This window comes from Agelaius phoeniceus, chromosome Z (genome assembly GCF_051311805.1).
Source record: "Agelaius phoeniceus isolate bAgePho1 chromosome Z, bAgePho1.hap1, whole genome shotgun sequence".
Lineage (NCBI taxonomy): Eukaryota > Metazoa > Chordata > Aves > Passeriformes > Icteridae > Agelaius > Agelaius phoeniceus.
In genome coordinates this window covers 26,818,858-26,841,360 of record NC_135303.1, presented here as the reverse complement: position 1 = coordinate 26,841,360, position 22,503 = coordinate 26,818,858, and positions in this window count along the sequence as shown.

The window sequence follows — 22,503 nt, the reverse complement described above, 5'->3', positions numbered from 1 at the left end:
CTGCCGCTTCCACAAGACGCTGTGCTGGCACAACTGCAGTGAAGCGGGGAAAGAAGAACTGTGCTAGATGCATTTGTTGTTGATCTGTGCATTGCGTGTATTAGCACCTAGCATAAGACACGCTTTAAGACATTGCATGATGCCTCTCTTTCCCCATGTTGATTTCATTTTACACCCTACTCCATTTACTTCATGCTTTTACTTCCTAGTTCACTCCATAGTCTACTTTTTCCCCAGTGCACCCGACACCATTTTCGATTCCTTCTTTTTCTCTTCACAACAGATCCAGACTAAGACCGTGGCCCAGTGTGTGGAGTACTACTACTCCTGGAAAAAGGAGCATAAACTTGCCAGCACTCTTGCTCAGGTGAGGGGCAAGAAAATGGAGAGGTGCCAGGAAGGTCGAGAAACTGGGAGAAAAGCTGCTGGCGAGCCATGCCAGACGCCCCTTTGCCAGGATCACATCGTCCCATACGCTGGGAAAGGCACAGCAGATGCTGCCCGGGCCTTCCTTGTGCTGCTGCCCTGAAGTATGCAATTCTGGAGCCTAACTTTGACCCAAGAAAGCAGCACCGCCACCAAAATGGGCTTTGACTCTCTACAGATGGGCTTCTCAAGGGCTGGCACCCTCGCTGACTCCAATCAGACCCCAAATTCCCCACTGCTTGCTGACATCAGCAATCCGGGCTGCCTTTGTGGATATGCTGCAGATTTTCAGGGAGTTTTTCTAGCATGCCAGCATAGTCCCCAAGAAGGAGCTGCTGGTGCTGTGGCTCCCCTAAAACTTTCCTTACTGGCAAAGAGCAATTTGCTTCCCATCATGTGAGAGAGAGAGAGAGAGAGACAGGGAGGGAGATTATTTTGGGGACTAGAAAATGGCTAACCACGTGTCTACCCTAATTGGACGTAATTGAAATGCCATTGCCTAGACATTTGTGGAGGAAAAGCAGAGAGATGTTAGGCAGAAAGGTAGAAATAAGAAATGTAGAGCTCTAAATAGCCAGGTCTTTATCCCACCCCTTTGGCCTGTAGAAAAGAGGAGTATTTTCCTCCAAGCTCTGGCTTGGCAGCCCACCGCAGCCCATTGGCAAAGACAGCCGGTTTCTCAGCTCTTGAGGCTTTGGAAGGATTTGCTTAGGCCGATAGATTTTTGTGCTGGATGCTCTGATTTCCAGCTTTGTGAGAGGAAGGAAGCATTGATAAGGACTCTTTGATTTCCAGAGTGTGGGCAAAGCAAAGAGGAGCAAAAGCCCTCCCAGAAAGGAGAACGGGGAGACAGGGAAGAGAAGCCGCAAGAGGGCTCGCAGCGCCGAGTGTCCCTGCTGCCAACCGCGCCAGCCGCCCCCTTCGGTGGGAGGCCCCTTTCCCTGCGGGCAGTGCAAACGGTGCGTAAGTTCCTCCTCTTTCTGCTCAAAGCTGCGCCTTTGGACTAAAACGGGCTGACCCTTTTCAAAGGCACCGCAGGGGAAGCTGGGGGCACTTGCAGCATCGCCCCCGGCAGCCGTGCTCAAGCTTAACACCCACCTCAAACCCAAAGAGCTTAGGTAAAACCCAGCCTTCACAATGAAACCTTGCCGTGCCCCAACAAGACCCAGTTGATACAAGTAGGAATAGATCCATCAAAGCTTGGTTTGATGCTGCTGATCAAATTCAAAAGAGGATGCAGCAAAAGGAGGAAGACATTTCAAGGCATTGAAAGTAGAACCATCAGACTCATGGTGCTGATCCATTGACAAATGTGCCACTGCCCGAAAAGACAGAAATTCATACTCAAACGGAGATCTCGGCACTTGCTTTCATGGTGTGTACTAGCGTCAGCAATGGATGGTTTGTTTCCTATCTTGCAGGGTGTTTGAAAGCATGAAGGAAAGGAACAAACACAGCAGAAGACATCGGCCTCGGAAGGAAGCAGAGCCTCTCCCCAAGAAGAAAAGACTCTGAAGTTAGACAAGCCTGCAGGTTGTCCAGGGCTAGCAAGAGTTAGGTGTCAATAGGACTAGATAGGAATAGGACTGTTTTTTAAGCTTTTAGGGTAGTTGAATCTTCTACATAGTTAGTGATAGGACATGATAGGAATCTCCTCAATTTAGTAGTTAAGATCCATTAGTATTATTGGAGATTCATCTGTTTGATTAGATTTCTCAATAAATTTCAAAGGTTGGGTGTTGTCTATGCTCTGCCTTTTGTCATTTTGCCTTTGTGGAGAGCCAATGGGTCTTTATCATTTAACCAAACTTTGTTCCATTTTGTCTGTTTGTCTGTATGAAATCACTCCAGCAATGTTTGTTCCATTTGCCTGGTGTTGCAAAGACGGCACTTGCCCTGAGAGAAGAAGCTGGGCAGGCGCCACCTCCCCCAGGCCCAGCCCCTTGCTCAGCTGGCAGGACTAAGTGAGGTGTGTCTCCTTTACTGCCAGTGACGTAATGCTGGGGCTTCAGCCTTTGATTCCTCAACATCTCAGCTGGGAGTGGAAAGGGAGGCTTTGTTTAATTCACTGAATTGCATCTAGATGAGTGGTCTGGGCTCACCATATTTTCTGGCATAAAAGCAGCGGGTTGAGTCCTTTTTGGAGCCCAGCCAGAAAACTTTCTTTCATTTTGGGGGACTGATGGAGCTGACCAGCTTGGAGGACGTTTCTAAGCCCTCCGATTCTATCCAATTCCTATCGGCATGCACCACAAAGGCATGGCTAGTTCAGTTGCAGTTTCTCCTGAAAGGACCAGTGTCCCGCTCTGGGCCTCCAGCAATCTCCTTAGCTAAAGCCGAGCGGGTGTGATCATTATCCTCTGACTTGTCACAGCTGGGGCACTTGCGCCAAAGAAGAATCCAAGTCACTCTTTTATGGAGGCCAGCAAATGGCCCTGCCTAGCAAGGCTTTGGTGGCAGGGGCTGTGGAGGGTGGATGGAGAGGGGGCGAGGGAGGGGGCAATTGCCAGGCTGCTTCTGGGAAGCTGAGGGAAGCTTGCCCTTGTCTGATGGAGCCGGTGCAGGTGGGCTTTGGAGGCTACAAAGTATCTGCCTTGCAGTGGGACTTGTTCCAGCTGCCCCCTCAGTTTGCTGGCCAGCGGGTAACATGCAGGCTGGGAAGGAAGCAAGATTGGGACTGAAGCAAGATTTGCTTTTCCTTAAGGACAGGCAGGAAAGCAGCAAAGCTGCCTGGCTTTTGTCATATCTGGGATCTAGGCGTTAAAACCAATGTGAAGGCCAGCAGTGTGCAAAGGTAATTCTGTTAGTGTTGCTTCCTTAGAGGAATGCCAGAGCCTTTTGGGACAACCACCGAGCTTCTCCAAGGGAGCTGGAAGAGGGATCTAGAAATTCTGCATGAATGTTTGTTAGAGAAATGCCCGTGTGCTGTCCCTGTGTGTGTGTGTGTGTGTGTGTGTGTGTGTCCCCATCAGTTGGCCTGAAAAACATCCTGTTTCTCCAAGTTTCAAGGGAGGAGTGATGAGGTGAGAGACCAGCTCAGAGGCCCAAAGGAGGGAAACCATGCAGTGACATTATTGGGCAGCAAAAGGAGATTTGAGAAAGGGGGCAGGATGAATGCCTCCACTTTGAGAGGAAGCTTTGGAGTTGGCTTTGCGCTGGACAACTTGCAAATTCCAGCTCCTCTCAGAGCTGGAGGAGAGCCAGTGGGAGGAGCCCTTCCGGCTCTCCAGGGCAGGAGATGAGGTCTGGGCCCTTGCACAGAGGCAGGCTCCTGTGCACCTGCAGCTGGAGGCACCTTGCAGAGAAGCACCGGGAAGAGCCAGGGCTGTCCCTGCACTGCTTTTGCCCGTCTCATCAGACGACTGAGGAGAAAAGGCCCAATGGGAAGCTTCTCAGAGCAAACTTGCAGCAGAAGAAGTACAAGGGGCAGAGGCGGCCCATGCCCCTTTCTGTCCCATGGCTCCCCTGGGCTTCTAGATGGAATGTTGGGCTGTGCCCATAGCAACTGTCGTTGTCTCCTGCTCCTGCGGCCCTTGCTGGAACACTGCTGGAGCAGCGCTGGAGCAGCAGCTGCAGGATCAGCTCCTGGGCTGTCCCTGACCAGCCGCCTTCTGCACTCAGCGCCAGACCCGGCCTCTGCACCGACATCCTGGTCTCCTCGTCTGCCTCCGGGCATCCCCAGAGCACTTGGGAACCCTCCAAGGTAAGAAAATCCCCGTTTGCCCTCAAAGCACTAGCACAAGGGCAGGAGGCTCCAGCTGGCTCTCCCACCAAGCACGACACACAGGCTGCGTGCTCACTTTCCCCAGACGAGCTTCCACGTGAAAGCAGGGTGCAGCTTCTGAAGGAATCGTCTTGCCTCCAGGGGAAACACAGACCTTTCCACAGAGGACCTAGAGAGGTGTCCCAGTGCAGTTGCAGATCCTCGTCCACGCATCACCTGATTAAACGTTCTTAGCACCCATTTCAGTCCTCAAACTATCTTGTGCTGACCCCAAAACAAATTGTTCCTGGCTGAGCAGGTCAGGGCTTCAGTGTCAACAAATCCCCTTATGCCCTGACTCTGCTCACACCCGCTCCAAAGCTTCAAACAGCACAATGATGGCACTTCTCCTCTGGCATCCCTGTCGTTCAGGGCATGGAAGCATTTGACTGGGCTTCTCCTCAAACACAGGCTTTCAACTTTAAAAACCATCTGGTATCAGCAATTCTTATCTACTTACCTAGTTTCATTGCTTCTAGATCCATTCTATTTTAAGATCTTTAGAGATTCTTTTTTCAGTGCATGTAGGGCTGGTTCTACCTCATGCTCAGGGGCGGCCGTCAAATGCCATCTCCTCAAGAGCACAATCACAGTAGCACAGAATTTTCTGCCTTGGAAGGGATTCTGAAAGATCACTGAGCCCAACTCCAGGGCCTGCCCGGGGCAGCCTCAACAATCACAGCCAGTGCCCAAGAGCAGTGTCCAAACACTTTTGGAGCTCAGTCAGCCTTGGTGCTGTGCCCCCTTCCCTGGGGAGGCTGTTGCAGTGCCCAAGCAGCCTCTGGCTGAAGAAGCTTTTCCTTCGATCCAACCTAAGCCTGCACTGGCACATCTCCCCTGCCATTCTCTTGGCTCTTCTCCGTGGCCCCGGGAGTGAAGAGAGTAGTGCATGGCCTTCTGCTTGCCCTCCTGAGGAAGCTGCTGACTGCTAGAGGGTCCTGCCTAGGACATTCCATGTCAAAAAGGCGGCAATGACAGCAAAGAGAAAGGAGCTGGGACACAGGAGCTCGGGCTTTGCAATGATGAGGATGAGAAGGAAGGCTACCGACACATCCTTGGCAGAAGGATTTTGAACTGGAGCATTGTTTTGATCTCTTTCAGGTGGAAAGGAGAGGCACAATGAAAAGGAAAGCAAGAGCCCAGATTCAGCCGTGAGTTTTGGCCTAGGGTTAAAGCACAGCAAACTGGAGGAATGGCGAGGAGGAGAACTGCTCTTTCAGAGTCAGGCTGGGATTGGTTCAAGCCTGTGGGTGCACAGCAAGGCTCTCTTGACCACTTGCCTTTCTCACCTCCACCTCCTTCTTCCTTTAGACGCATCAATGTTGGCAGCGACTTTCAGGCTGAGCTCCCAGAGCTGCAGAGCAGAGCACCAAGTGAGGATGAAGAGCCTGCAAGCCTGGTCTGGAAGCCCTGGGGGGAGGATGACTCTGACATGGAAAAACCTGACAGAGGTAGCTTTGCTTCAAGCTTTTCTTCCAGCCCTGAGCTACTTGGGTCTTGAAAAGGCTCCTTTTGCCTAAAAAGGCAGCGTTTTGAAGGCTCTGCTTCTCTCCTTGTCTTGCCCATCTTCCCATGTAGAAGTGTTAGAGACAGGAGAAAGAGCAAGCACCTTGCTCTCCAAATTGGTCAGGGCCGTTTGCCACTGGAAGAGCGGAGATTGGCCCCCACTTCTTCTTACAGAAGCTGCTTTGGAGGGAGAGCCAGCACTGCGTGGGCCCTTGCTTCAGCTGGCCCTGTCTTTGCTCTCCTTTTCATGCTCTCTCTCCAAGCTGCTGTCTTTAGCTGCCGGCCTTTCCTTCTGCCTTGCATGGCAAGCTTTGCCCTTGCTGGCCTCCAGGCTGACTTTCGGTGGGTTTTTTCTTGTGCTTGCAGTAAGAGAACTGTTGGACATGGCCAGCTCCCGTGGCATTCCCGGGGCAGCAGCTAACCTGGAGCGCGCCCTGCACTGCCTGCACCAGGCACGCGGCAGCGTTCCGGTAAGAAGCGGCTGTTTGGGCGCACAGAAGAGGGCACAGGGAATGCAGAAGGCCCGGGCACTGGGACAGCCTTTCCTGGCTGCTCTTGGAAGAAGGGTCTTAACAGGGAGCAGAGCACTTGCTGCCTGCTGGGTCTCCTCCAGCTGCGTCAGGGCTGAGCCCAAAGGGCTCCAGCAGGGAGAATCTCCCTCCTGGAGGCGGCGACGGCGGCGGAAGGTCCTGCTGCCTTGTAAATGGCCTGGAGATTTGGCTTCTCTAAGACATTTGGAGGGGAAATTCCCAGAAGCCTCAGTCAGCTGAGGCCATTCTGGCTGCAGGAGCAGCAAAATCCTCAGCTTGGTGAGCAAAAGGCCTCTCTTGGGGACCAGGATCAAAGGGTTGGGCAGCAAAAACTTCACCCACATGGGATAGAGTCGCTTGAATGTCTGGAGAGGCAAAGGAGCTGAAAGGCAGCACCTGTGATTTTTTGGCTCATTTTAAATGTGCTGGGGCGGCTAAAGCCTTTTCCCTCTTGATCTTGCAGGAGGCTCTGGAGATGCTGCTCTCAGAGGGGCCTGCAACAGCTCAAGGCCATCCCATGGCTGATTATCATTACACAGGTAAGCAAAGCAGAGCTTCTTGCGTCCCTGACAGATGCTGCCGTCCCCTTCATTCTTGTGGCAAGCGTTTCTGCTTCAAGAAATTGTGCTTAACACCAGCACAAGGTCTTGTCTCCTCTGCAGCTGGGGAAAGCACCAGCATCTAGTCCTTCAGCTTTACTTGTTTTCCAATCCTTCTCCCCGGGCAATGCCTGCTCTTGTCTTCACGACCTTCTGAGGGAGCAGACACGTACACCCACGTGAATGACGGCCTGCGACCGTTTTCTTTCGGCAGCCAGTGGGATCTACTTGGTGTGGATCAAGGGATCCCTTTACTACCCGCTGCTTTTTATTGCCAGGCTCTGATAGATGGACACCTGAGGAGAAGGAGTCCTTCCAAAAGGCTTTCCACACCTACGGCAAGGATTTTCATCTCATCCAGAAGCAGGTAAAGCCACGGGACATTCTTTACCCGAGCAGATCAGCAGCAGGAAAGCTGGGTTATTTCTGGGAACAAGCACCGGGCTTCAGTCTCTCTCTTCTCAAGGAGCAAGTATCTTCAAGTAGTAACAAAAGGGGACATCAAAAGCCTGTGTCAAAAGGATGATCCTGCCTCTCCAGCCCTTTTCTCCAAGCTCTTTTGGAAGATGAAGCTTTATTCTGTCAGACTTGTGGCACAGGTCTGCTGCCGCTTCCACAAGACGCTGTGCTGGCACAACTGCAGTGAAGCGGGGAAAGAAGAACTGTGCTAGATGCATTTGTTGTTGATCTGTGCATTGCGTGTATTAGCACCTAGCATAAGACACGCTTTAAGACATTGCATGATGCCTCTCTTTCCCCATGTTGATTTCATTTTACACCCTACTCCATTTACTTCATGCTTTTACTTCCTAGTTCACTCCATAGTCTACTTTTTCCCCAGTGCACCCGACACCATTTTCGATTCCTTCTTTTTCTCTTCACAACAGATCCAGACTAAGACCGTGGCCCAGTGTGTGGAGTACTACTACTCCTGGAAAAAGGAGCATAAACTTGCCAGCACTCTTGCTCAGGTGAGGGGCAAGAAAATGGAGAGGTGCCAGGAAGGTCGAGAAACTGGGAGAAAAGCTGCTGGCGAGCCATGCCAGACGCCCCTTTGCCAGGATCACATCGTCCCATACGCTGGGAAAGGCACAGCAGATGCTGCCCGGGCCTTCCTTGTGCTGCTGCCCTGAAGTATGCAATTCTGGAGCCTAACTTTGACCCAAGAAAGCAGCACCGCCACCAAAATGGGCTTTGACTCTCTACAGATGGGCTTCTCAAGGGCTGGCACCCTCGCTGACTCCAATCAGACCCCAAATTCCCCACTGCTTGCTGACATCAGCAATCCGGGCTGCCTTTGTGGATATGCTGCAGATTTTCAGGGAGTTTTTCTAGCATGCCAGCATAGTCCCCAAGAAGGAGCTGCTGGTGCTGTGGCTCCCCTAAAACTTTCCTTACTGGCAAAGAGCAATTTGCTTCCCATCATGTGAGAGAGAGAGAGAGAGAGACAGGGAGGGAGATTATTTTGGGGACTAGAAAATGGCTAACCACGTGTCTACCCTAATTGGACGTAATTGAAATGCCATTGCCTAGACATTTGTGGAGGAAAAGCAGAGAGATGTTAGGCAGAAAGGTAGAAATAAGAAATGTAGAGCTCTAAATAGCCAGGTCTTTATCCCACCCCTTTGGCCTGTAGAAAAGAGGAGTATTTTCCTCCAAGCTCTGGCTTGGCAGCCCACCGCAGCCCATTGGCAAAGACAGCCGGTTTCTCAGCTCTTGAGGCTTTGGAAGGATTTGCTTAGGCCGATAGATTTTTGTGCTGGATGCTCTGATTTCCAGCTTTGTGAGAGGAAGGAAGCATTGATAAGGACTCTTTGATTTCCAGAGTGTGGGCAAAGCAAAGAGGAGCAAAAGCCCTCCCAGAAAGGAGAACGGGGAGACAGGGAAGAGAAGCCGCAAGAGGGCTCGCAGCGCCGAGTGTCCCTGCTGCCAACCGCGCCAGCCGCCCCCTTCGGTGGGAGGCCCCTTTCCCTGCGGGCAGTGCAAACGGTGCGTAAGTTCCTCCTCTTTCTGCTCAAAGCTGCGCCTTTGGACTAAAACGGGCTGACCCTTTTCAAAGGCACCGCAGGGGAAGCTGGGGGCACTTGCAGCATCGCCCCCGGCAGCCGTGCTCAAGCTTAACACCCACCTCAAACCCAAAGAGCTTAGGTAAAACCCAGCCTTCACAATGAAACCTTGCCGTGCCCCAACAAGACCCAGTTGATACAAGTAGGAATAGATCCATCAAAGCTTGGTTTGATGCTGCTGATCAAATTCAAAAGAGGATGCAGCAAAAGGAGGAAGACATTTCAAGGCATTGAAAGTAGAACCATCAGACTCATGGTGCTGATCCATTGACAAATGTGCCACTGCCCGAAAAGACAGAAATTCATACTCAAACGGAGATCTCGGCACTTGCTTTCATGGTGTGTACTAGCGTCAGCAATGGATGGTTTGTTTCCTATCTTGCAGGGTGTTTGAAAGCATGAAGGAAAGGAACAAACACAGCAGAAGACATCGGCCTCGGAAGGAAGCAGAGCCTCTCCCCAAGAAGAAAAGACTCTGAAGTTAGACAAGCCTGCAGGTTGTCCAGGGCTAGCAAGAGTTAGGTGTCAATAGGACTAGATAGGAATAGGACTGTTTTTTAAGCTTTTAGGGTAGTTGAATCTTCTACATAGTTAGTGATAGGACATGATAGGAATCTCCTCAATTTAGTAGTTAAGATCCATTAGTATTATTGGAGATTCATCTGTTTGATTAGATTTCTCAATAAATTTCAAAGGTTGGGTGTTGTCTATGCTCTGCCTTTTGTCATTTTGCCTTTGTGGAGAGCCAATGGGTCTTTATCATTTAACCAAACTTTGTTCCATTTTGTCTGTTTGTCTGTATGAAATCACTCCAGCAATGTTTGTTCCATTTGCCTGGTGTTGCAAAGACGGCACTTGCCCTGAGAGAAGAAGCTGGGCAGGCGCCACCTCCCCCAGGCCCAGCCCCTTGCTCAGCTGGCAGGACTAAGTGAGGTGTGTCTCCTTTACTGCCAGTGACGTAATGCTGGGGCTTCAGCCTTTGATTCCTCAACATCTCAGCTGGGAGTGGAAAGGGAGGCTTTGTTTAATTCACTGAATTGCATCTAGATGAGTGGTCTGGGCTCACCATATTTTCTGGCATAAAAGCAGCGGGTTGAGTCCTTTTTGGAGCCCAGCCAGAAAACTTTCTTTCATTTTGGGGGACTGATGGAGCTGACCAGCTTGGAGGACGTTTCTAAGCCCTCCGATTCTATCCAATTCCTATCGGCATGCACCACAAAGGCATGGCTAGTTCAGTTGCAGTTTCTCCTGAAAGGACCAGTGTCCCGCTCTGGGCCTCCAGCAATCTCCTTAGCTAAAGCCGAGCGGGTGTGATCATTATCCTCTGACTTGTCACAGCTGGGGCACTTGCGCCAAAGAAGAATCCAAGTCACTCTTTTATGGAGGCCAGCAAATGGCCCTGCCTAGCAAGGCTTTGGTGGCAGGGGCTGTGGAGGGTGGATGGAGAGGGGGCGAGGGAGGGGGCAATTGCCAGGCTGCTTCTGGGAAGCTGAGGGAAGCTTGCCCTTGTCTGATGGAGCCGGTGCAGGTGGGCTTTGGAGGCTACAAAGTATCTGCCTTGCAGTGGGACTTGTTCCAGCTGCCCCCTCAGTTTGCTGGCCAGCGGGTAACATGCAGGCTGGGAAGGAAGCAAGATTGGGACTGAAGCAAGATTTGCTTTTCCTTAAGGACAGGCAGGAAAGCAGCAAAGCTGCCTGGCTTTTGTCATATCTGGGATCTAGGCGTTAAAACCAATGTGAAGGCCAGCAGTGTGCAAAGGTAATTCTGTTAGTGTTGCTTCCTTAGAGGAATGCCAGAGCCTTTTGGGACAACCACCGAGCTTCTCCAAGGGAGCTGGAAGAGGGATCTAGAAATTCTGCATGAATGTTTGTTAGAGAAATGCCCGTGTGCTGTCCCTGTGTGTGTGTGTGTGTGTGTGTGTGTGTGTCCCCATCAGTTGGCCTGAAAAACATCCTGTTTCTCCAAGTTTCAAGGGAGGAGTGATGAGGTGAGAGACCAGCTCAGAGGCCCAAAGGAGGGAAACCATGCAGTGACATTATTGGGCAGCAAAAGGAGATTTGAGAAAGGGGGCAGGATGAATGCCTCCACTTTGAGAGGAAGCTTTGGAGTTGGCTTTGCGCTGGACAACTTGCAAATTCCAGCTCCTCTCAGAGCTGGAGGAGAGCCAGTGGGAGGAGCCCTTCCGGCTCTCCAGGGCAGGAGATGAGGTCTGGGCCCTTGCACAGAGGCAGGCTCCTGTGCACCTGCAGCTGGAGGCACCTTGCAGAGAAGCACCGGGAAGAGCCAGGGCTGTCCCTGCACTGCTTTTGCCCGTCTCATCAGACGACTGAGGAGAAAAGGCCCAATGGGAAGCTTCTCAGAGCAAACTTGCAGCAGAAGAAGTACAAGGGGCAGAGGCGGCCCATGCCCCTTTCTGTCCCATGGCTCCCCTGGGCTTCTAGATGGAATGTTGGGCTGTGCCCATAGCAACTGTCGTTGTCTCCTGCTCCTGCGGCCCTTGCTGGAACACTGCTGGAGCAGCGCTGGAGCAGCAGCTGCAGGATCAGCTCCTGGGCTGTCCCTGACCAGCCGCCTTCTGCACTCAGCGCCAGACCCGGCCTCTGCACCGACATCCTGGTCTCCTCGTCTGCCTCCGGGCATCCCCAGAGCACTTGGGAACCCTCCAAGGTAAGAAAATCCCCGTTTGCCCTCAAAGCACTAGCACAAGGGCAGGAGGCTCCAGCTGGCTCTCCCACCAAGCACGACACACAGGCTGCGTGCTCACTTTCCCCAGACGAGCTTCCACGTGAAAGCAGGGTGCAGCTTCTGAAGGAATCGTCTTGCCTCCAGGGGAAACACAGACCTTTCCACAGAGGACCTAGAGAGGTGTCCCAGTGCAGTTGCAGATCCTCGTCCACGCATCACCTGATTAAACGTTCTTAGCACCCATTTCAGTCCTCAAACTATCTTGTGCTGACCCCAAAACAAATTGTTCCTGGCTGAGCAGGTCAGGGCTTCAGTGTCAACAAATCCCCTTATGCCCTGACTCTGCTCACACCCGCTCCAAAGCTTCAAACAGCACAATGATGGCACTTCTCCTCTGGCATCCCTGTCGTTCAGGGCATGGAAGCATTTGACTGGGCTTCTCCTCAAACACAGGCTTTCAACTTTAAAAACCATCTGGTATCAGCAATTCTTATCTACTTACCTAGTTTCATTGCTTCTAGATCCATTCTATTTTAAGATCTTTAGAGATTCTTTTTTCAGTGCATGTAGGGCTGGTTCTACCTCATGCTCAGGGGCGGCCGTCAAATGCCATCTCCTCAAGAGCACAATCACAGTAGCACAGAATTTTCTGCCTTGGAAGGGATTCTGAAAGATCACTGAGCCCAACTGCAGGGCCTGCCCGGGGCAGCCTCAACAATCACAGCCAGTGCCCAAGAGCAGTGTCCAAACACTTTTGGAGCTCAGTCAGCCTTGGTGCTGTGCCCCCTTCCCTGGGGAGGCTGTTGCAGTGCCCAAGCAGCCTCTGGCTGAAGAAGCTTTTCCTTCGATCCAACCTAAGCCTGCACTGGCACATCTCCCCTGCCATTCTCTTGGCTCTTCTCCGTGGCCCCGGGAGTGAAGAGAGTAGTGCATGGCCTTCTGCTTGCCCTCCTGAGGAAGCTGCTGACTGCTAGAGGGTCCTGCCTAGGACATTCCATGTCAAAAAGGCGGCAATGACAGCAAAGAGAAAGGAGCTGGGACACAGGAGCTCGGGCTTTGCAATGATGAGGATGAGAAGGAAGGCTACCGACACATCCTTGGCAGAAGGATTTTGAACTGGAGCATTGTTTTGATCTCTTTCAGGTGGAAAGGAGAGGCACAATGAAAAGGAAAGCAAGAGCCCAGATTCAGCCGTGAGTTTTGGCCTAGGGTTAAAGCACAGCAAACTGGAGGAATGGCGAGGAGGAGAACTGCTCTTTCAGAGTCAGGCTGGGATTGGTTCAAGCCTGTGGGTGCACAGCAAGGCTCTCTTGACCACTTGCCTTTCTCACCTCCACCTCCTTCTTCCTTTAGACGCATCAATGTTGGCAGCGACTTTCAGGCTGAGCTCCCAGAGCTGCAGAGCAGAGCACCAAGTGAGGATGAAGAGCCTGCAAGCCTGGTCTGGAAGCCCTGGGGGGAGGATGACTCTGACATGGAAAAACCTGACAGAGGTAGCTTTGCTTCAAGCTTTTCTTCCAGCCCTGAGCTACTTGGGTCTTGAAAAGGCTCCTTTTGCCTAAAAAGGCAGCGTTTTGAAGGCTCTGCTTCTCTCCTTGTCTTGCCCATCTTCCCATGTAGAAGTGTTAGAGACAGGAGAAAGAGCAAGCACCTTGCTCTCCAAATTGGTCAGGGCCGTTTGCCACTGGAAGAGCGGAGATTGGCCCCCACTTCTTCTTACAGAAGCTGCTTTGGAGGGAGAGCCAGCACTGCGTGGGCCCTTGCTTCAGCTGGCCCTGTCTTTGCTCTCCTTTTCATGCTCTCTCTCCAAGCTGCTGTCTTTAGCTGCCGGCCTTTCCTTCTGCCTTGCATGGCAAGCTTTGCCCTTGCTGGCCTCCAGGCTGACTTTCGGTGGGTTTTTTCTTGTGCTTGCAGTAAGAGAACTGTTGGACATGGCCAGCTCCCGTGGCATTCCCGGGGCAGCAGCTAACCTGGAGCGCGCCCTGCACTGCCTGCACCAGGCACGCGGCAGCGTTCCGGTAAGAAGCGGCTGTTTGGGCGCACAGAAGAGGGCACAGGGAATGCAGAAGGCCCGGGCACTGGGACAGCCTTTCCTGGCTGCTCTTGGAAGAAGGGTCTTAACAGGGAGCAGAGCACTTGCTGCCTGCTGGGTCTCCTCCAGCTGCGTCAGGGCTGAGCCCAAAGGGCTCCAGCAGGGAGAATCTCCCTCCTGGAGGCGGCGACGGCGGCGGAAGGTCCTGCTGCCTTGTAAATGGCCTGGAGATTTGGCTTCTCTAAGACATTTGGAGGGGAAATTCCCAGAAGCCTCAGTCAGCTGAGGCCATTCTGGCTGCAGGAGCAGCAAAATCCTCAGCTTGGTGAGCAAAAGGCCTCTCTTGGGGACCAGGATCAAAGGGTTGGGCAGCAAAAACTTCACCCACATGGGATAGAGTCGCTTGAATGTCTGGAGAGGCAAAGGAGCTGAAAGGCAGCACCTGTGATTTTTTGGCTCATTTTAAATGTGCTGGGGCGGCTAAAGCCTTTTCCCTCTTGATCTTGCAGGAGGCTCTGGAGATGCTGCTCTCAGAGGGGCCTGCAACAGCTCAAGGCCATCCCATGGCTGATTATCATTACACAGGTAAGCAAAGCAGAGCTTCTTGCGTCCCTGACAGATGCTGCCGTCCCCTTCATTCTTGTGGCAAGCGTTTCTGCTTCAAGAAATTGTGCTTAACACCAGCACAAGGTCTTGTCTCCTCTGCAGCTGGGGAAAGCACCAGCATCTAGTCCTTCAGCTTTACTTGTTTTCCAATCCTTCTCCCCGGGCAAGGCCTGCTCTTGTCTTCACGACCTTCTGAGGGAGCAGACACGTACACCCACGTGAATGACGGCCTGCGACCGTTTTCTTTCGGCAGCCAGTGGGATCTACTTGGTGTGGATCAAGGGATCCCTTTACTACCCGCTGCTTTTTATTGCCAGGCTCTGATAGATGGACACCTGAGGAGAAGGAGTCCTTCCAAAAGGCTTTCCACACCTACGGCAAGGATTTTCATCTCATCCAGAAGCAGGTAAAGCCACGGGACATTCTTTACCCGAGCAGATCAGCAGCAGGAAAGCTGGGTTATTTCTGGGAACAAGCACCGGGCTTCAGTCTCTCTCTTCTCAAGGAGCAAGTATCTTCAAGTAGTAACAAAAGGGGACATCAAAAGCCTGTGTCAAAAGGATGATCCTGCCTCTCCAGCCCTTTTCTCCAAGCTCTTTTGGAAGATGAAGCTTTATTCTGTCAGACTTGTGGCACAGGTCTGCTGCCGCTTCCACAAGACGCTGTGCTGGCACAACTGGAGTGAAGCGGGGAAAGAAGAACTGTGCTAGATGGATTTGTTGTTGATCTGTGCATTGCGTGTATTAGCACCTAGCATAAGACACGCTTTAAGACATTGCATGATGCCTCTCTTTCCCCATGTTGATTTCATTTTACACCCTACTCCATTTACTTCATGCTTTTACTTCCTAGTTCACTCCATAGTCTACTTTTTCCCCAGTGCACCCGACACCATTTTCGATTCCTTCTTTTTCTCTTCACAACAGATCCAGACTAAGACCGTGGCCCAGTGTGTGGAGTACTACTACTCCTGGAAAAAGGAGCATAAACTTGCCAGCACTCTTGCTCAGGTGAGGGGCAAGAAAATGGAGAGGTGCCAGGAAGGTCGAGAAACTGGGAGAAAAGCTGCTGGCGAGCCATGCCAGACGCCCCTTTGCCAGGATCACATCGTCCCATACGCTGGGAAAGGCACAGCAGATGCTGCCCGGGCCTTCCTTGTGCTGCTGCCCTGAAGTATGCAATTCTGGAGCCTAACTTTGACCCAAGAAAGCAGCACCGCCACCAAAATGGGCTTTGACTCTCTACAGATGGGCTTCTCAAGGGCTGGCACCCTCGCTGACTCCAATCAGACCCCAAATTCCCCACTGCTTGCTGACATCAGCAATCCGGGCTGCCTTTGTGGATATGCTGCAGATTTCCAGGGAGTTTTTCTAGCATGCCAGCATAGTCCCCAAGAAGGAGCTGCTGGTGCTGTGGCTCCCCTAAAACTTTCCTTACTGGCAAAGAGCAATTTGCTTCCCATCATGTGAGAGAGAGAGAGAGAGAGACAGGGAGGGAGATTATTTTGGGGACTAGAAAATGGCTAACCACGTGTCTACCCTAATTGGACGTAATTGAAATGCCATTGCCTAGACATTTGTGGAGGAAAAGCAGAGAGATGTTAGGCAGAAAGGTAGAAATAAGAAATGTAGAGCTCTAAATAGCCAGGTCTTTATCCCACCCCTTTGGCCTGTAGAAAAGAGGAGTATTTTCCTCCAAGCTCTGGCTTGGCAGCCCACCGCAGCCCATTGGCAAAGACAGCCGGTTTCTCAGCTCTTGAGGCTTTGGAAGGATTTGCTTAGGCCGATAGATTTTTGTGCTGGATGCTCTGATTTCCAGCTTTGTGAGAGGAAGGAAGCATTGATAAGGACTCTTTGATTTCCAGAGTGTGGGCAAAGCAAAGAGGAGCAAAAGCCCTCCCAGAAAGGAGAACGGGGAGCCAGGGAAGAGAAGCCGCAAGAGGGCTCGCAGCGCCGAGTGTCCCTGCTGCCAACCGCGCCAGCCGCCCCCTTCGGCGGGAGGCCCCTTTCCCTGCGGGCAGTGCAAACGGTGCGTAAGTTCCTCCTCTTTCTGCTCAAAGCTGCGCCTTTGGACTAAAAGGGGCTGACCCTTTTCAAAGGCACCGCAGGGGAAGCTGGGGGCACTTGCAGCATCGCCCCCGGCAGCCGTGCTCAAGCTTAACACCCACCTCAAACCCAAAGAGCTTAGGTAAAACCCAGCCTTCACAATGAAACCTTGCCGTGCCCCAACAAGACCCAGTTGATACAAGTAGGAATAGATCCATCAAAGCTTGGTTTGATGCTGCTGATCAAATTCAAAAGAGGATGCAGCAAAAGGAGGAAGACATTTCAAGGCATTGAAAGTAGAACCATCAGACTCATGGTGCTGATCCATTGACAAATGTGCCACTGCCCGAAAAGACAGAAATTCATACTCAAACGGAGATCTCGGCACTTGCTTTCATGGTGTGTACTAGCGTCAGCAATGGATGGTTTGTTTCCTATCTTGCAGGGTGTTTGAAAGCATGAAGGAAAGGAACAAACACAGCAGAAGACATCGGCCTCGGAAGGAAGCAGAGCCTCTCCCCAAGAAGAAAAGACTCTGAAGTTAGACAAGCCTGCAGGTTGTCCAGGGCTAGCAAGAGTTAGGTGTCAATAGGACTAGATAGGAATAGGACTGTTTTTTAAGCTTTTAGGGTAGTTGAATCTTCTACATAGTTAGTGATAGGACATGATAGGAATCTCCTCAATTTAGTAGTTAAGATCCATTAGTATTATTGGAGATTCATCTGTTTGATTAGATTTCTCAATAAATTTCAAAGGTTGGGTGTTGTCTATGCTCTGCCTTTTGTCATTTTGCCTTTGTGGAGAGCCAATGGGTCTTTATCATTTAACCAAACTTTGTTCCATTTTGTCTGTTTGTCTGTATGAAATCACTCCAGCAATGTTTGTTCCATTTGCCTGGTGTTGCAAAGACGGCACTTGCCCTGAGAGAAGAAGCTGGGCAGGCGCCACCTCCCCCAGGCCCAGCCCCTTGCTCAGCTGGCAGGACTAAGTGAGGTGTGTCTCCTTTACTGCCAGTGACGTAATGCTGGGGCTTCAGCCTTTGATTCCTCAACATCTCAGCTGGGAGTGGAAAGGGAGGCTTTGTTTAGTTCACTGAATTGCATCTAGATGAGTGGTCTGGGCTCACCATATTTTCTGGCATAAAAGCAGCGGGTTGAGTCCTTTTTGGAGCCCAGCCAGAAAACTTGCTTTCATTTTGGGGGACTGATGGAGCTGACCAGCTTGGAGGACGTTTCTAAGCCCTCCGATTCTATCCAATTCCTATCGGCATGCACCACAAAGGCATGGCTAGTTCAGTTGCAGTTTCTCCTGAAAGGACCAGTGTCCCGCTCTGGGCCTCCAGCAATCTCCTTAGCTAAAGCCGAGCGGGTGTGATCATTATCCTCTGACTTGTCACAGCTGGGGCACTTGCGCCAAAGAAGAATCCAAGTCACTCTTTTATGGAGGCCAGCAAATGGCCCTGCCTAGCAAGGCTTTGGTGGCAGGGGCTGTGGAGGGTGGATGGAGAGGGGGCGAGGGAGGGGGCAATTGCCAGGCTGCTTCTGGGAAGCTGAGGGAAGCTTGCCCTTGTCTGATGGAGCCGGTGCAGGTGGGCTTTGGAGGCTACAAAGTATCTGCCTTGCAGTGGGACTTGTTCCAGCTGCCCCCTCAGTTTGCTGGCCAGCGGGTAACATGCAGGCTGGGAAGGAAGCAAGATTGGGACTGAAGCAAGATTTGCTTTTCCTTAAGGACAGGCAGGAAAGCAGCAAAGCTGCCTGGCTTTTGTCATATCTGGGATCTAGGCGTTAAAACCAATGTGAAGGCCAGCAGTGTGCAAAGGTAATTCTGTTAGTGTTGCTTCCTTAGAGGAATGCCAGAGCCTTTTGGGACAACCACCGAGCTTCTCCAAGGGAGCTGGAAGAGGGATCTAGAAATTCTGCATGAATGTTTGTTAGAGAAATGCCCGTGTGCTGTCCCTGTGTGTGTGTGTGTGTGTGTGTGTGTGTGTGTGTGTCCCCATCAGTTGGCCTGAAAAACATCCTGTTTCTCCAAGTTTCAAGGGAGGAGTGATGAGGTGAGAGACCAGCTCAGAGGCCCAAAGGAGGGAAACCATGCAGTGACATTATTGGGCAGCAAAAGGAGATTTGAGAAAGGGGGCAGGATGAATGCCTCCACTTTGAGAGGAAGCTTTGGAGTTGGCTTTGCGCTGGACAACTTGCAAATTCCAGCTCCTCTCAGAGCTGGAGGAGAGCCAGTGGGAGGAGCCCTTCCGGCTCTCCAGGGCAGGAGATGAGGTCTGGGCCCTTGCACAGAGGCAGGCTCCTGTGCACCTGCAGCTGGAGGCACCTTGCAAAGAAGCACCGGGAAGAGCCAGGGCTGTCCCTGCACTGCTTTTGCCCGTCTCATCAGACGACTGAGGAGAAAAGGCCCAATGGGAAGCTTCTCAGAGCAAACTTGCAGCAGAAGAAGTACAAGGGGCAGAGGCGGCCCATGCCCCTTTCTGTCCCATGGCTCCCCTGGGCTTCTAGATGGAATGTTGGGCTGTGCCCATAGCAACTGTCGTTGTCTCCTGCTCCTGCGGCCCTTGCTGGAACACTGCTGGAGCAGCGCTGGAGCAGCAGCTGCAGGATCAGCTCCTGGGCTGTCCCTGACCAGCCGCCTTCTGCACTCAGCGCCAGACCCGGCCTCTGCACCGACATCCTGGTCTCCTCGTCTGCCTCCGGGCATCCCCAGAGCACTTGGGAACCCTCCAAGGTAAGAAAATCCCCGTTTGCCCTCAAAGCACTAGCACAAGGGCAGGAGGCTCCAGCTGGCTCTCCCACCAAGCACGACACACAGGCTGCGTGCTCACTTTCCCCAGACGAGCTTCCACGTGAAAGCAGGGTGCAGCTTCTGAAGGAATCGTCTTGCCTCCAGGGGAAACACAGACCTTTCCACAGAGGACCTAGAGAGGTGTCCCAGTGCAGTTGCAGATCCTCGTCCACGCATCACCTGATTAAACGTTCTTAGCACCCATTTCAGTCCTCAAACTATCTTGTGCTGACCCCAAAACAAATTGTTCCTGGCTGAGCAGGTCAGGGCTTCAGTGTCAACAAATCCCCTTATGCCCTGACTCTGCTCACACCCGCTCCAAAGCTTCAAACAGCACAATGATGGCACTTCTCCTCTGGCATCCCTGTCGTTCAGGGCATGGAAGCATTTGACTGGGCTTCTCCTCAAACACAGGCTTTCAACTTTAAAAACCATCTGGTATCAGCAATTCTTATCTACTTACCTAGTTTCATTGCTTCTAGATCCATTCTATTTTAAGATCTTTAGAGATTCTTTTTTCAGTGCATGTAGGGCTGGTTCTACCTCATGCTCAGGGGCGGCCGTCAAATGCCATCTCCTCAAGAGCACAATCACAGTAGCACAGAATTTTCTGCCTTGGAAGGGATTCTGAAAGATCACTGAGCCCAACTCCAGGGCCTGCCCGGGGCAGCCTCAACAATCACAGCCAGTGCCCAAGAGCAGTGTCCAAACACTTTTGGAGCTCAGTCAGCCTTGGTGCTGTGCCCCCTTCCCTGGGGAGGCTGTTGCAGTGCCCAAGCAGCCTCTGGCTGAAGAAGCTTTTCCTTCGATCCAACCTAAGCCTGCACTGGCACATCTCCCCTGCCATTCTCTTGGCTCTTCTCCGTGGCCCCGGGAGTGAAGAGAGTAGTGCATGGCCTTCTGCTTGCCCTCCTGAGGAAGCTGCTGACTGCTAGAGGGTCCTGCCTAGGACATTCCATGTCAAAAAGGCGGCAATGACAGCAAAGAGAAAGGAGCTGGGACACAGGAGCTCGGGCTTTGCAATGATGAGGATGAGAAGGAAGGCTACCGACACATCCTTGGCAGAAGGATTTTGAACTGGAGCATTGTTTTGATCTCTTTCAGGTGGAAAGGAGAGGCACAATGAAAAGGAAAGCAAGAGCCCAGATTCAGCCGTGAGTTTTGGCCTAGGGTTAAAGCACAGCAAACTGGAGGAATGGCGAGGAGGAGAACTGCTCTTTCAGAGTCAGGCTGGGATTGGTTCAAGCCTGTGGGTGCACAGCAAGGCTCTCTTGACCACTTGCCTTTCTCACCTCCACCTCCTTCTTCCTTTAGACGCATCAATGTTGGCAGCGACTTTCAGGCTGAGCTCCCAGAGCTGCAGAGCAGAGCACCAAGTGAGGATGAAGAGCCTGCAAGCCTGGTCTGGAAGCCCTGGGGGGAGGATGACTCTGACATGGAAAAACCTGACAGAGGTAGCTTTGCTTCAAGCTTTTCTTCCAGCCCTGAGCTACTTGGGTCTTGAAAAGGCTCCTTTTGCCTAAAAAGGCAGCGTTTTGAAGGCTCTGCTTCTCTCCTTGTCTTGCCCATCTTCCCATGTAGAAGTGTTAGAGACAGGAGAAAGAGCAAGCACCTTGCTCTCCAAATTGGTCAGGGCCGTTTGCCACTGGAAGAGCGGAGATTGGCCCCCACTTCTTCTTACAGAAGCTGCTTTGGAGGGAGAGCCAGCACTGCGTGGGCCCTTGCTTCAGCTGGCCCTGTCTTTGCTCTCCTTTTCATGCTCTCTCTCCAAGCTGCTGTCTTTAGCTGCCGGCCTTTCCTTCTGCCTTGCATGGCAAGCTTTGCCCTTGCTGGCCTCCAGGCTGACTTTCGGTGGGTTTTTTCTTGTGCTTGCAGTAAGAGAACTGTTGGACATGGCCAGCTCCCGTGGCATTCCCGGGGCAGCAGCTAACCTGGAGCGCGCCCTGCACTGCCTGCACCAGGCACGCGGCAGCGTTCCGGTAAGAAGCGGCTGTTTGGGCGCACAGAAGAGGGCACAGGGAATGCAGAAGGCCCGGGCACTGGGACAGCCTTTCCTGGCTGCTCTTGGAAGAAGGGTCTTAACAGGGAGCAGAGCACTTGCTGCCTGCTGGGTCTCCTCCAGCTGCGTCAGGGCTGAGCCCAAAGGGCTCCAGCAGGGAGAATCTCCCTCCTGGAGGCGGCGACGGCGGCGGAAGGTCCTGCTGCCTTGTAAATGGCCTGGAGATTTGGCTTCTCTAAGACATTTGGAGGGGAAATTCCCAGAAGCCTCAGTCAGCTGAGGCCATTCTGGCTGCAGGAGCAGCAAAATCCTCAGCTTGGTGAGCAAAAGGCCTCTCTTGGGGACCAGGATCAAAGGGTTGGGCAGCAAAAACTTCACCCACATGGGATAGAGTCGCTTGAATGTCTGGAGAGGCAAAGGAGCTGAAAGGCAGCACCTGTGATTTTTTGGCTCATTTTAAATGTGCTGGGGCGGCTAAAGTCTTTTCCCTCTTGATCTTGCAGGAGGCTCTGGAGATGCTGCTCTCAGAGGGGCCTGCAACAGCTCAAGGCCATCCCATGGCTGATTATCATTACACAGGTAAGCAAAGCAGAGCTTCTTGCGTCCCTGACAGATGCTGCCGTCCCCTTCATTCTTGTGGCAAGCGTTTCTGCTTCAAGAAATTGTGCTTAACACCAGCACAAGGTCTTGTCTCCTCTGCAGCTGGGGAAAGCACCAGCATCTAGTCCTTCAGCTTTACTTGTTTTCCAATCCTTCTCCCCGGGCAAGGCCTGCTCTTGTCTTCACGACCTTCTGAGGGAGCAGACACGTACACCCACGTGAATGACGGCCTGCGACCGTTTTCTTTCGGCAGCCAGTGGGATCTACTTGGTGTGGATCAAGGGATCCCTTTACTACCCGCTGCTTTTTATTGCCAGGCTCTGATAGATGGACACCTGAGGAGAAGGAGTCCTTCCAAAAGGCTTTCCACACCTACGGCAAGGATTTTCATCTCATCCAGAAGCAGGTAAAGCCACGGGACATTCTTTACCCGAGCAGATCAGCAGCAGGAAAGCTTGGTTATTTCTGGGAACAAGCACCGGGCTTCAGTCTCTCTCTTCTCAAGGAGCAAGTATCTTCAAGTAGTAACAAAAGGGGACATCAAAAGCCTGTGTCAAAAGGATGATCCTGCCTCTCCAGCCCTTTTCTCCAAGCTCTTTTGGAAGATGAAGCTTTATTCTGTCAGACTTGTGGCACAGGTCTGCTGCCGCTTCCACAAGACGCTGTGCTGGCACAACTGGAGTGAAGCGGGGAAAGAAGAACTGTGCTAGATGGATTTGTTGTTGATCTGTGCATTGCGTGTATTAGCACCTAGCATCAGACACGCTTTAAGACATTGCATGATGCCTCTCTTTCCCCATGTTGATTTCATTTTACACCCTACTCCATTTACTTCATGCTTTTACTTCCTAGTTCA